This window comes from Onychomys torridus, chromosome 7 (genome assembly GCF_903995425.1).
Source record: "Onychomys torridus chromosome 7, mOncTor1.1, whole genome shotgun sequence".
NCBI classification, from domain to species: Eukaryota; Metazoa; Chordata; class Mammalia; order Rodentia; family Cricetidae; genus Onychomys; species Onychomys torridus.
In genome coordinates, this window is record NC_050449.1 from 70,237,578 (window position 1) to 70,249,881 (window position 12,304).

A 12,304-nucleotide genomic window follows, 5' to 3' on the forward strand; every position below is an offset into this window, starting at 1 on the left:
GTCTATTACATTCCCATTTGATAACATATATGAAAGCACCCAATAAAGTAAATGTTTTTGTGTTCAGTAGATCAAATGAGATTAGAATTCATTTAGAAATCCTATTTTCACTCTCAACTGTAAGACAAATTGCTAAGTGGTCATATTAATAAAGAAAAAAACAGAGTCAGATATTGGGGTGAAAACTGAGAGATCAGAGGAATAGGACAAGCCACAGCCAACCTCACCTCAGTCTCCAGAGAGAGCTACTTCCTGTACACCCACACTCTTATGTCTTTCTGTGCTCTGCCATCTTAGTACCTCTTTCGGCCCAGCCACATCACTTCCTCTTTCCACCCAGCTCTATCACTTCCTGTCTGTCTGTTCAGACCTCCAGACCTCTATGGTTAACTAGCATGTGCCACCACATCTGGCTCTGTTCCCAGTGTGGCCTTGAACTCACAGAGATCTGGATGAATCTCTGCCTCATAATGCTAGGATGAAAGGTGTGGGCTGCCACTGCCTGACTTCTAAGTTTAATATTGCTGCTGGCTTTCCCCTCTCATCCCCAGATAAGCTTTATTGGGGTGCACAAAATATCACCACGCTCAATGTAAGAATATTGGATTTTCAGGTCCAGTTAGGATTTTGGTGGTAGAATATCAAGACATAACTGCTTTCCACTCTCCTTCAGTACAGTCAGGTTCCAATGTGTGCTGACTTGAACGAGAAATGTGTCCCACAGGCTCGGGCTTTTGAACACTTGGTCATCAGTTGGTGGGGCTATTTGAAGAGGCTACAGAGGTTTTATGCAGCCTTCCTGGAAGGAGGACAAAACAGGAGGTGAACTTTTAATGTCTCGCCCCAACTCTAGTTCTCTCTCTGTTTTGTGTTCACGTTTGGATATGTGAACTCTCAACTTGGTGCTCCTGAAACCCATGTTTCCCTGTCATGATGGACTGTTATTTCTTGGAAACTGATAAGCCAAAATAAATTCTTTCTTTCATTAATTTCTTTGGGTCATGATGTTTCATCACAGCAAGAGAAAAACAAACTGTTATAGAAGTTGGTATTAAACAATGGGATGTTGCTGTGGAGTCATTTGGAAGATTATGGAAGTTTTGACTACCAAAAACAGTTGAAGCCTCTTAGCAGGGCATCTCAGAAGGATTCTGGAAGGAGAGCTAGCTGTGAAAGAGCCAAACAGACTGCAGAGGATCGGCCCAAGACGGTTCAGAAGGGACCAACATCAGCTACTGGAACAGAACCCATTCCTGAGATTTTGGCAAAGAATCTGGCAGCTTTCTACATTTATCCTCAGACTTTGCTTGTGGCTAAATTAAAAAGTAATTGATTACTTTCTTTGTAGGAGGAAAATCCAAGAAAACAAAATATTGCCTCTATGGCATGATTGTTATTGATAATGCTTATGTAGGTCTACAGAGAAAAAGAGAAAGTGAAGCAGAAAGAAATACAAAATGTGCCATTTGGAGAGTAAAAGGAGTGGGAGCTTAATGGTGCAAGCAAGCCATGTATTGGAAGGGAGGATGTAATTGTTGTGGATATTAGTATCATTAGGGTTTTACCTTGATGTTTTGGAAAGCCGCAAAGGGCAATGGGAATAGCCTATATTGTTTACTCTGTCCTTATGGACACACTTCCCCTTACCAACAACTTAAAGGAAGGTTTCCCTTGCCTCCTATTCATGGTTGTTTTTTAGATAGTCTATACCTAGTGGGCTAGTGGGAGAGCACTGTCATCTGTGTGATTTAACTTCCATTACGTACATACATTACCCCCCCAACACACACACACACACACACACACATACACACACACACACACATACACACACACACACACTTCTTAAATTAACTTATAAAATAGTATTTGCCTAAGGCATTTTTGAAATACTCTTAATGTTATTTATCCGTCTTTCTCTTCCTTCCTGTCCCCCCATTTTCCCCCTTTTCCTCTTCATAGCACCCATGTCTACTGCAAACATGCTGTATCTCACCTCTCCTTTGAAATGCTATTCCCTTTTCTTTAAAGCACCTATCATATATATTATCTAACTTATCCCTCTATCTCACACCTAACCTACTTACAGTTTACTTTAGAAGACCTCACTTCAACATTATACTCATTGCAAACATTACCCTTTTTATAACTCTATCCCCTGTTCTCAGTAGGTGTCAATAGGAACATACAGAAGACATGCAATGCTTTTTAACTGAATACACACACACACACACACACACACACACACACACACACACAGAGAGAGAGAGAGAGAGAGAGAGAGAGAGAGAGAGAGAGAAAGAGAGAGAGAGAGAACTATGTCCATGTCCCTATCATCTTTGTATTCTAACAGTGAAGGGAATATCCCAAGTCACCAATACAATGGGGAGATATTCCAGAAGTAATCAGTGTGATTTTACTAACTCACGTCTGTATTTTAAAGTCTAATTTCCATCTTAACTCCATAGGAGCAAATATATTCAGTAGTGAAAACAGATGTTAGACAAATATTTTACTCTACATTATGCTGTTACCTCAGTCTAATCATGAGTTTGAGAAGAAAGAAGATTATAATTTCAAAGGGAAATTAACAATTAGACTCACTATTTCTGGAACCTGATAAATTAGTTCCTATCATTATACTTCTGATGTGTTACTGAGTATCAGACTTTAACAATAATATTAGCATGCTATGAAGAAATTGTGATCAAGTAATGCAAAGCTTTTATACTACATTTCTAATAATGAGTAAATATAATTAAGAATTTTGATTTTTTAACAAAGCTGAAGTATACAATTAAACAATAAGACAATTTTAAAAGAAAGTAAATATTTCAGTCACTGGTGAAAAACATACACATGTAGTAATCCTGTAAGAATACAGCAAATGTTGAAAGTTCTTTTTGATGCCACATCATAGTGGTGACACAAGGAAATTCATTCCTCAGCATTTGCGAGAACAGTGGAGCAAATTGTCAGTATATAAAATTGTAGCAATGTAGTTACATATAATACTTGGTAATTATACTAAATACACTTATTACCAACTTATATATTGAGTGTCCTTTACTTGTTATCATGATTTTTTAATGTACTTCTATTTCTTAGTAAACACTGACCTAGCACATCTGTTTTGTAGTTGGAGATCTTCTCTCTAGGTGCCACCAAGCTCCTGAGGTCCCACAACCCACGTATAAAATAAACACACAGACACTTATATTATTTAAACTGTTTGGCCATTAGCTCAGGCCTACCATTGTCTAGCTCTTACTCTTAAATTTAGCCAATTTCTAATAATCAATACTTTGCCACATGGCTTGTGGCTTACCAGTACCTTATATCTTTCTTGTCATGACGGTGGCTGGCAGTGTCTCTCTCCCTCAGCCTTCCACTTCCCACAATTCTTCTCCTCCTTGTCCTGCCTACCCTATCCTTCCTGCCTGGCTACTGGCCAATCAGCACTTTATTTGCACAGAGTGATATCCACAGCACTTCCCCTTTTCTTGTTTTTTTTAAAGGAAGGTTGTAGTTAGAGTTTTCCTGCCTGGCCCAGTCAGGACAAATCTCTCTTACCCATCAGTCCCACAGTCGCTCAGACCCAAGCAAGAAAACACACAGAAACTTATATTGATTACAAACTGTATGGCCGTGGCAGGCTTCTTGTTATCTACTTCTTCTATCTTAAATTAACCCATTTCTGTTAGTCTATACTTTGCCACATGGCTCGTGGCTTACCAGTACCTTACATCTTGTCATGGCGGGGGCTGGTGGTATCTTTCTCCACCTGGCCTTCCACCTTCCAGAATTCTCTCTTGTCCCGCCTATACTTCCTGCCTGGCCACTGGCCAATCAAAACTTTATTTACACAGAGTGGTATCCACAGCAGAAGGTTTTAACTTTTACATAGTAAAATTACAGATAACAAAACAATTATCAAGCAAGAATTACAGTTACAATATTAAAAAAGATACCCTATTTATCTTATATTTGTGAGTCTAAGGTTTTATATCTAATTTATCTTTTATCATAACTGAGGATATTATAACTATCTAGTCTTCAACCACATTAAAAACCTCGGAAGGATTTAATATTACCTTAGAACCAGGAGAAGGATGCAAGAAACTTTTGGGAGTCTTGCAGGGTAGACAGAGACAGCTGTCAGCCTGGACAGTCACCTAATGTTCTTTTGTTAAGTTGGGGCATCTGTTTTCAGTCCACAGGGCTAGAGTCTCTCAGTCACCTTTCTCAGCGTCCTGTAGAATGTCTGGCAGTTTCCTCTCCGAAGCAGGAACCTGAAAGACCATTTTGTCAAGCAAAGTTTAGTGGTCACCTTTCTATGGGTCCTGCATGTCCAGTTGTTCAAGCAGTCCAGGCAAGAACAGTTTCTTGCCCAAATGGCTATTTTTGCCAAAGTGAAGATAAACTCCTTATGAAGTGTCTTCAATGCCCATCCTCCTCTCTGAAGTAAATTGGTGCTTCTAGGAGCAGACATGTCAAGAAAGTCTAAATTTTAAAAACCATATTCTGTAGACCTTTGAAGTGTTTGAAGATTACCTGTCTATCTGAAATATATCTATGTATACCTAGAAAACTTAACATGACTATAAGTTTGACTATCATAGAAGACTAAATTGATCTGTATTTCTTAATTATCCATTACTATCTAAATGAGTTGCACAAACATAATACCTCAAATGAGAGTAGAAATACATATACAGTATAACAAAATTAACTTTGTTTGTGTCAATAGACTAAAATCTATACCAATGTAAAACATTTTAAATAAGTTGTTGTTCTTTAAAAGTAAGTTCATTAATCTATCCTTTCATCCCATCATATTTATATCATATCCCCTTTTCTTCTTCAGAAAAAGATCACATTTATAATCAACCTGATCAACCTGATTTAAATAAAAATATTGGTTTTTCTTTGTCCCACACCAGAGGGCTCTTCTGATTTTGGACACAAGAATCTCTTAACCTTTTTTTTTTAATCAATATGTCTGGGTTTAGAGATGGAATGTTTAGTGTGTCTCTGGACATCATAAAGATGTAATAGCTTACACCATATAAATTTGTGACCTAATAATGATCTTCTAACAATTATAAAATTACTTAATGACACTTTCTCAGAGTATTTCCCTATTGTTAAACAGTCACTGAACCAACTGGTAAAGTCTAAATAATAATAATGTCAAATCTTTATTAACATATTTAGATATAGAAATAATCTTCCACTTTATTTTCAATTTATAGATGTAGTAGTGTTGTAGTTTTGGTTTACCATTGCTGTGAAGAGACACCATGACCACAACAACTCTTATAAATAAAGCATTTGATTGGGGTGGCTTGCTTACAATTTCAGAGGTTCAGTCCATTATCATCATGACGGGAAGCATGGCAGTATTCAGGCAGATGTGGTACTGGAGCTGGGAGTGCTGCATCTTGCAGGCAACAGCAAGTTGACTGTGACATTGGGCTATATCCTGAGCACAGGAAACCTCAAAGCCTGCCCCTACAGTGACACACTTCCTCCAACAAGGCCATACCCACTCCAACAAAGTAGCACCTCCTAATAGTGCCACTGTCTATGAGACTGTGGGGGCCAGTTACATTCAAACTACCACAAAGAGCAACCTCCTGACTAGAGTGGAAACAAGTGGAAAATAGTACATTTATTTTGATATGACAATATTGGTTTCATAGGAATTAGTTGAAAGAACTTTAAACTTGCACATTCTTTTTTATATAAATCGTTTTTCTTAGATTTTCATGTTTCTCACCAAAATTAAAGGCTCACCACGTGACTTTTTCCTCAAAAAGATGTGAACAAAATGCCTACTTACCCAGAGAGGGAACTGTGTGTAGTTCCCAGAAATGATTCCTCTCAAGTCCAACTTGGCAATGCAATGATTTTATTGGGAATGCATATAGGAACATGGAATGAGGCTTCTTGCAGGAGTACATGTGAGAAGTTACTTTAAAAGCATGGGTGAGGGCTTATTTACAGAAGTGAGGATACGCAGGAGTATGGGTAAAAAGCCAGCAGCTCACAGGAGTATGAATGGGCGATCACTTGAAAGAGTGAGTGAGAGCTCATAGAACTTGCATACCTTGAGTTCTCCATCCAATTCAAAGGGAGCTCTAGCAAAGGATCTTCATAGCCAGTAATGATTTACTAAATTGTTTTTGGACAGGTCTCACTAAGAATCCCCAGCTAGTATAGAAGTTACTATGTAGACCAGATTGACTTTGAACTCACAGAATTCTGCCTGCCTTAGCCTCTTGAGTGCAGGGATTGAAATCATGTACCATCAAGCCAGGCCCATTTGGTGCTTTTATAAGATTCATGAGGCTCCATGAAGTCTTGAAACCTCCTGAGAGTACCGTCTTTTAAGAATCTTTAGCTTCCTGAGTCTTAAGAGCCCAACTCCGCTCCCCAGGAGGGGGATGAGTAAATGCAGAGGAAAGATCCATATAACTTCTCTCCAGCTAGTACGGAGTGACTAAGGACAAGCAGCTTAAGCTCCAAAGGCCCTTAAAATAACACAAGTATTTTTCCACGCCTATGCAATCTACTTACAAGAAGATATACTTACAGGTTAGCCACCCTGATTGTCCTCTGCTTTCCCTTCTGGAACATTTCTCCTCTTGTTGGGTAGTGTTGGTATGTCCACATATTTTGCAATCTGACTAGGGGCATTTAACAATGGAAGTAAGTACATACTTAGGTGTGTGTGTGTGTGTATGTGTGTGACTGTTAGAGCAGTGTGGTTTGCAGTCATTACTATGTAAGTTAAATTATCGCTAGCAGTCTTGGAAGGTTCCTAGGAATATTGTAGTCAGTTTAGATAGCATTTGAGAAGATCTAAAATGTACTGAAATTTTAGATTGCTCGTCATGACAAAATCTATACCGAGATTTTCTAGATTTGACAGCAGCTAGAAAAGCATGCAAGATATTACTAATTAGAAACTGTGAGTTGGAAACCAATTTTCCTGGGGTCATTAGTGTGATGGCCCCAGCTGAACGTCAGGTAAATTTGACCCCTGGTAGAAACATTGTGACCCCCAAGTATGTCAGAGAATAGGACAAGGGGAGAAGAAGGTGGATGGACATGGACAATGCATCATGATGTATGCATTGTAAAAACACTATAAAGAAGTCCATTAATTCATAGTTTATATATATGTATATATGTATATGCATACATATATATATATACATACATACATATACATATACATATATGTATATATAATAGAAAATAAAACTAGTTACTGTAGACCTTTAGGTCATACTTTGTTCCAAACTATGAAACTCTTAACAACCTAGTCTTATATTTCCTGAATCTACAAGTATAACTGTATTTTTCTTTTACCATAACCTCTTTTAATAAAAATATTCATTCTGAATCTATGTCTTGATGTGATAGAAAAGAAGTCGTCCTTACATAGCCAAGGAATCTAAGTTTTTTTTTTTTCTGAAGTTTTGAAAATCCAATTTTGGGTGTCTGAAGTTTAGTATGAGTTATTTCTTTCTCTTTTCATTTTTGTAGGAATAAATCCCAATTTCTACCATAATCCACCAACTATAAAAGTGATTGATCACTTGCTGGTTAAGGCAAAGGTCAGGTACACAAGGAAATGAAAGGGAAGAGGACACAGGTATTATTTTCTTCCCAGTCTTTTGCTCTTCTCTGTTTCATATGGCAGATAAGAGACATAGAAAGAAAAGAAATTAAGAAATGCTATTTCAGAGCTAATTGAAGTAACAAAATGAGAAAACAAAAGCCTAAAAAATTACAAACACCATTTTTCCAGTTCATAGTATTTACTACTTTATTTTGAAGGCATTCAACAGAGTTGCCTCTTCCACAAGGAGAATACAAGAAGGAAGAGTATAGATTTGGCTGCCCTGGCTATGATTGGGTATGAAGACCATGGTCATTCAGCCATGCTGAGATCCTCCAGCTTGGTCAGTACAGAGCATGCACTTTGATGCCAATCCTCTGGGTTTGCTGTTGTTAGACATATTGCTTAGGATCATCTCAAACATGGGAACTCACACAATCCTTCTACTTCACCTTTCTAGAACTACAGACACAGGCCACCACACCAGACAGATTCTGTTTTTGTTTCATTTCAAAGATTTATTTTATTTTAAATTATATATATATGCATATCTGTGAGGGTATACTGCTGGTTGTACAGTATCTGCAGAGGACAGCAGTATGGGATCCCTTGGAAGTATAGCTATTTGACCCAAATGCCAGAACCTGAACTTGGATCCTTTAGAAGAGTAAGATGCACTCTTCTGAGCCATCTCTCCAGCCCCATGGACTATTTGTTTTCTTTCTTTGTTTGTTTGTTTAGCATCCCAAGTTTTAAAAAATAATACTAGGATACAGTATTAGTTTTTGTGGCCAAGGCTGGCCCTTCAGCTTCTGACATGCTTGAATTTACGGCCCTTGGGGTAGATTTAGGGTTTTGTGTGGCTGTGTGGGGTTCCTGAGACTTTGCCAAAATGCCTGTACACCTCCTGACACTTCTGAGGACCAGACAGGAGCACAGTGCCACGGCCTTTGAGGAACTCTGGGGTCAGACGGTCGAAGGTAAGGATCTTACCTTCAGTCTTTGGGACCTGTCTTCAGACTTGGCTGCTCACCCTCAGTGCACACACCTTCAGTTTGGACACTTCCAGAATCTGAATGTCAGCTGTGACTATCCTCACAAACACAGCTGGTTTGTTCTTTCCACTACAAAGCATCATCTTCCAGATCATCCAGGACAAGGACAGAGGTGGCCAGACAGTGCAACTTTTCAGCGCAACTTGCTTGAAGGTGGAGTTGGTTCATCTGCCAGAAACCTGTACAGTTTAATTAGCAGCCACAGGAAGATGTCCTAGCTCCCGCTGAAACTTTCAGTTCTTGTAGTGGCAAAAGTAAATTCCCATGATGGACTCCACCCCCTACCCCACCTCCCCTCCACCCCTGCTTGGCCAGGTTGAGAATTCAAACTCCTTGTTAATGGTAATAGTTGAAAACACAGAAAGATATCAGTCCATTTCCATATATCTGTTGGGGAATCTGTGATGGTTGATGCTCACTGTAAACTTGACGGAATTTGTGTCTGTGGAGGCATTTGTAGAGGCTAGTAGTGATGCATGTGAACATACAGGCATAGAGGGGAACTGATGCATGTCAACACAGGTATAGACTAGGTTGGATGCATATTTACATAGATATGGACTGAGGTGGTGAAGGTGAACATGTGAGTATAGAATAAGGGTGATGGATGTAAACATGCATGTTTAAAATAGGGAGTAATGTGCGTGAACATGTAGGTATACACTACCAATAATGCCTGTGAACAAGCAGATACAGACTGGTGGTGATGCATATGAACATATCTGTAGGTATTGGGAATGATGTTTATGAACATGTTGATTCAGGATGTGGTTGATATGTAATGAACATTTATGCATAGACTAAGGTGGATATACATGTAGGTATATATCCTGTGTTACACATACAAACATGGGTATACATACTGGAGGAGCTACATGTGAACATTAAGGTACAGAATTTAGAATGATGCATGCATTGGAATAGATTAGAGGTGATGCATGAGAAAATGTACATATAGACTTGGGTTGACATTTTCCCTATCTCTACAAAAGAAAGCGGTTAAAAGTTAATACATTTGACGGTGCTTAACAATAGCAAATAATTAATAATTTTTGATTTTCAAAAATAAGAAAGGGAGTTAACTTCCATAAAAGTATCATAAACTGAGTAGTTCCAAATGGCCCAGAGTGTTTTCCTGTGGCTCTGAGGGCCGGGGTTCTGAAAGTAGGATCATCATGTTTTATCCCCACAAAGCCTCCATGATCCCTGGACCTCACTGCTGTGCTCCACACACCAGCTGGCTCTCATGTTGACAAAGTCTTTCTCTCTGTGTTGGTGTCTTTTCCTCTCCTTCTGGTACCTACACTAAATCTAGGGAGATTGTGTCTCAATTCCCCTACTGTTTAGGTTTTTTAAAAATAAATTTTGTTACAAGTTTCAACAAAAATTGAGAGTTTTGTACAATGTGTTTTCATCATGTTCATCCTCTCTTCTCCAACTTCTCTCAGACCTACTCCCTTTTTCTTCCCACCCAACTTGTATCCTTTTGAGCCCGTCAAGGCCAATTTATACTACCCAACTATTCTTGGATGTGGCCCTCCACTGGAAGCGCAGTTGACTTACCAAAGGCTATATTCTTAGAGAAATCTGTCCTTTCATCTTGCAGCAGCTGATAATTGCCAATAGTCCCTTGACTAGGGCTTAAACCTAATGCCCATCTCCTATTTCCATGCTTGGATTTCGTCTGGTTTAAGCTTGCATAGGTCTTGTGTATGGTTCATCAATGTTGTGAGTTTATATGTCCAACTTCCCTGATGTGTCAGAACGTGTGGTTTTCTTGTAGTCATTCACCACCTCTGCTCATATCTTCTTTCTACCACTCTTCCACAGTGATCTCCATTTATTCCATTTAGGGCTGGGCATTCTGCAGTCTTTTATTCTCCTCACTTTGGTTAGTTCTGGGTGCCTATGTTGATCATCATCTACTGCAAATAGAAGTTTCTCTGATGAAGGTGGAGTGAGGTCTTAAACCATTGGAATAATGACAGGTCACTAGGAGTTGGTGACATACTATTTCTATTTAGCAGAATAGTGTGGTAATTCCTAAAGTCTGTGTGTGTTCTATCTAGCCATAAATTGTTTGCCTGGTGATGGTGACAGGTATGAGTTTCATCTTGTGGAGTAGGCTTTAAGGTCAGAAAGGGACTGATTACTCTCATGATAGTCCTGCCGCTACTGTACCAGTGGGCATGTCTTACCGGGCCGATTATTATTGATAAGTCCTATTATTAATATACATATTCATATATAACTATATATAGGTTTTAAAACTATATATGTTTTAAAATATTATTTTAAAAATAAAACTATATATTATTGTTTTAAAAGAAACAGTTTCTAAATATTTGAAGAAATTATTTCCTAGATTTACTTATTTGTGTGTGTGTAAATCACAGGACAGCTTGAGAAATTGGTTACTTCCTTCTACCTTGTGGGGCCTAGATATTGAACTCAAGTCATCAGGTTTGGAAACAAGTGCCTTTCCTACTGAACCATCTTTATGGCCCTAAAAGCTTTTTATCTTCAGTAACAAAAAGAACAGACTAGAACTTTTAGTAACCAAAGACAGTTACAAAAAAATGTTCCAAGTAACCCTAGATGTTTATATATGTTTCAGCAACCTGGTCACATGAGAAACAGTTGGGAACTTTTCAAAGACTATTTGGAACATTTTCATAAATACATTGCTCTGGATCTCTTATGCCCATATACTGTTTCAATTTTATGCAACTAAAGCATGGTAACAATGATTCTTTGAACATCAAGTATCACTTCCAGGTGGAAATCCAGGAAGAAGCCATGAAAATAACTCAAATAAATTCGGAATAGTCTACTTTTAAAAATACTTTTCTTGAGAATTTTTTTAAAATTTTATTTCAAATTATATTTTTTATATACAGATATTTGTGTTTTAATTTTACATATCAGCCATGGGTTCCCCTGTTCTCCCCCTCCAGCTCCCACCCCTGCCTTCCCCTCAGCCCCTCCCCTCTATTCCCATCTCCTCCAGGGCAAAGACTCCCCCAGGAATTCAGCTCAACCTGGTAGATTCAGTCCAGGCAAGTCCTGAAAGGGATATATATATATATCAATCAGAATATGGTCATATCCACCCTAATCAACCAACTCCTCCAATTTCCTCACTGTGTCCTAAACACAAATACCTCACAATTTATTTCCTCCCCCTCCTCCTCCTCCTTCTTTTTCTTCTCCTTAATCATCATCTTCTACTTTTCCTCCATCATCATCTTCTCCTCCTCCTCCTCCTCCTCTTCCTCCTTCTTCTTCTTCTTCTTTGACTTTGTCTTCTTCTTCCAAGTAAAGTACATTTTATTGCTGCCCATACATGCTTGTTGTAGAGCTTTGCAATGTCCGTATCCTCCAAAAAGAATAATTCTTCATCACCCAGCAACTAGCAACTCAGTAAGAAGTGGGTTCTGAAGAGATTTCCCCTATTTATGCTAGAATTCAGGTTGACTAGATCTTGTACAGGTTTTAGACAGGAAACCACAGCTGCTGTGAGTTCATGAGCATGCAGCTATATAGTAGACAATACCACAGTTGCTCTGAGTACATGAGTGTGAAGCCACGTCATAAACAACTTTTGTTAACATGG

General features: G+C 38.6%; 2 pseudogenes; one reads left to right on the forward strand and one right to left on the reverse strand.

Moving 5' to 3' along the window:
• The window catches only part of LOC118587613, a 160,474-nt pseudogene extending 159,141 nt beyond the window's left edge, over nt 1–1,333 (forward strand).
• A 7,078-nt stretch (nt 1,334–8,411) lies between these two features.
• LOC118587614 lies at nt 8,412–11,912 on the reverse strand (annotated as a pseudogene).
• Between the last annotated feature and the right edge of the window lie 392 nt (nt 11,913–12,304).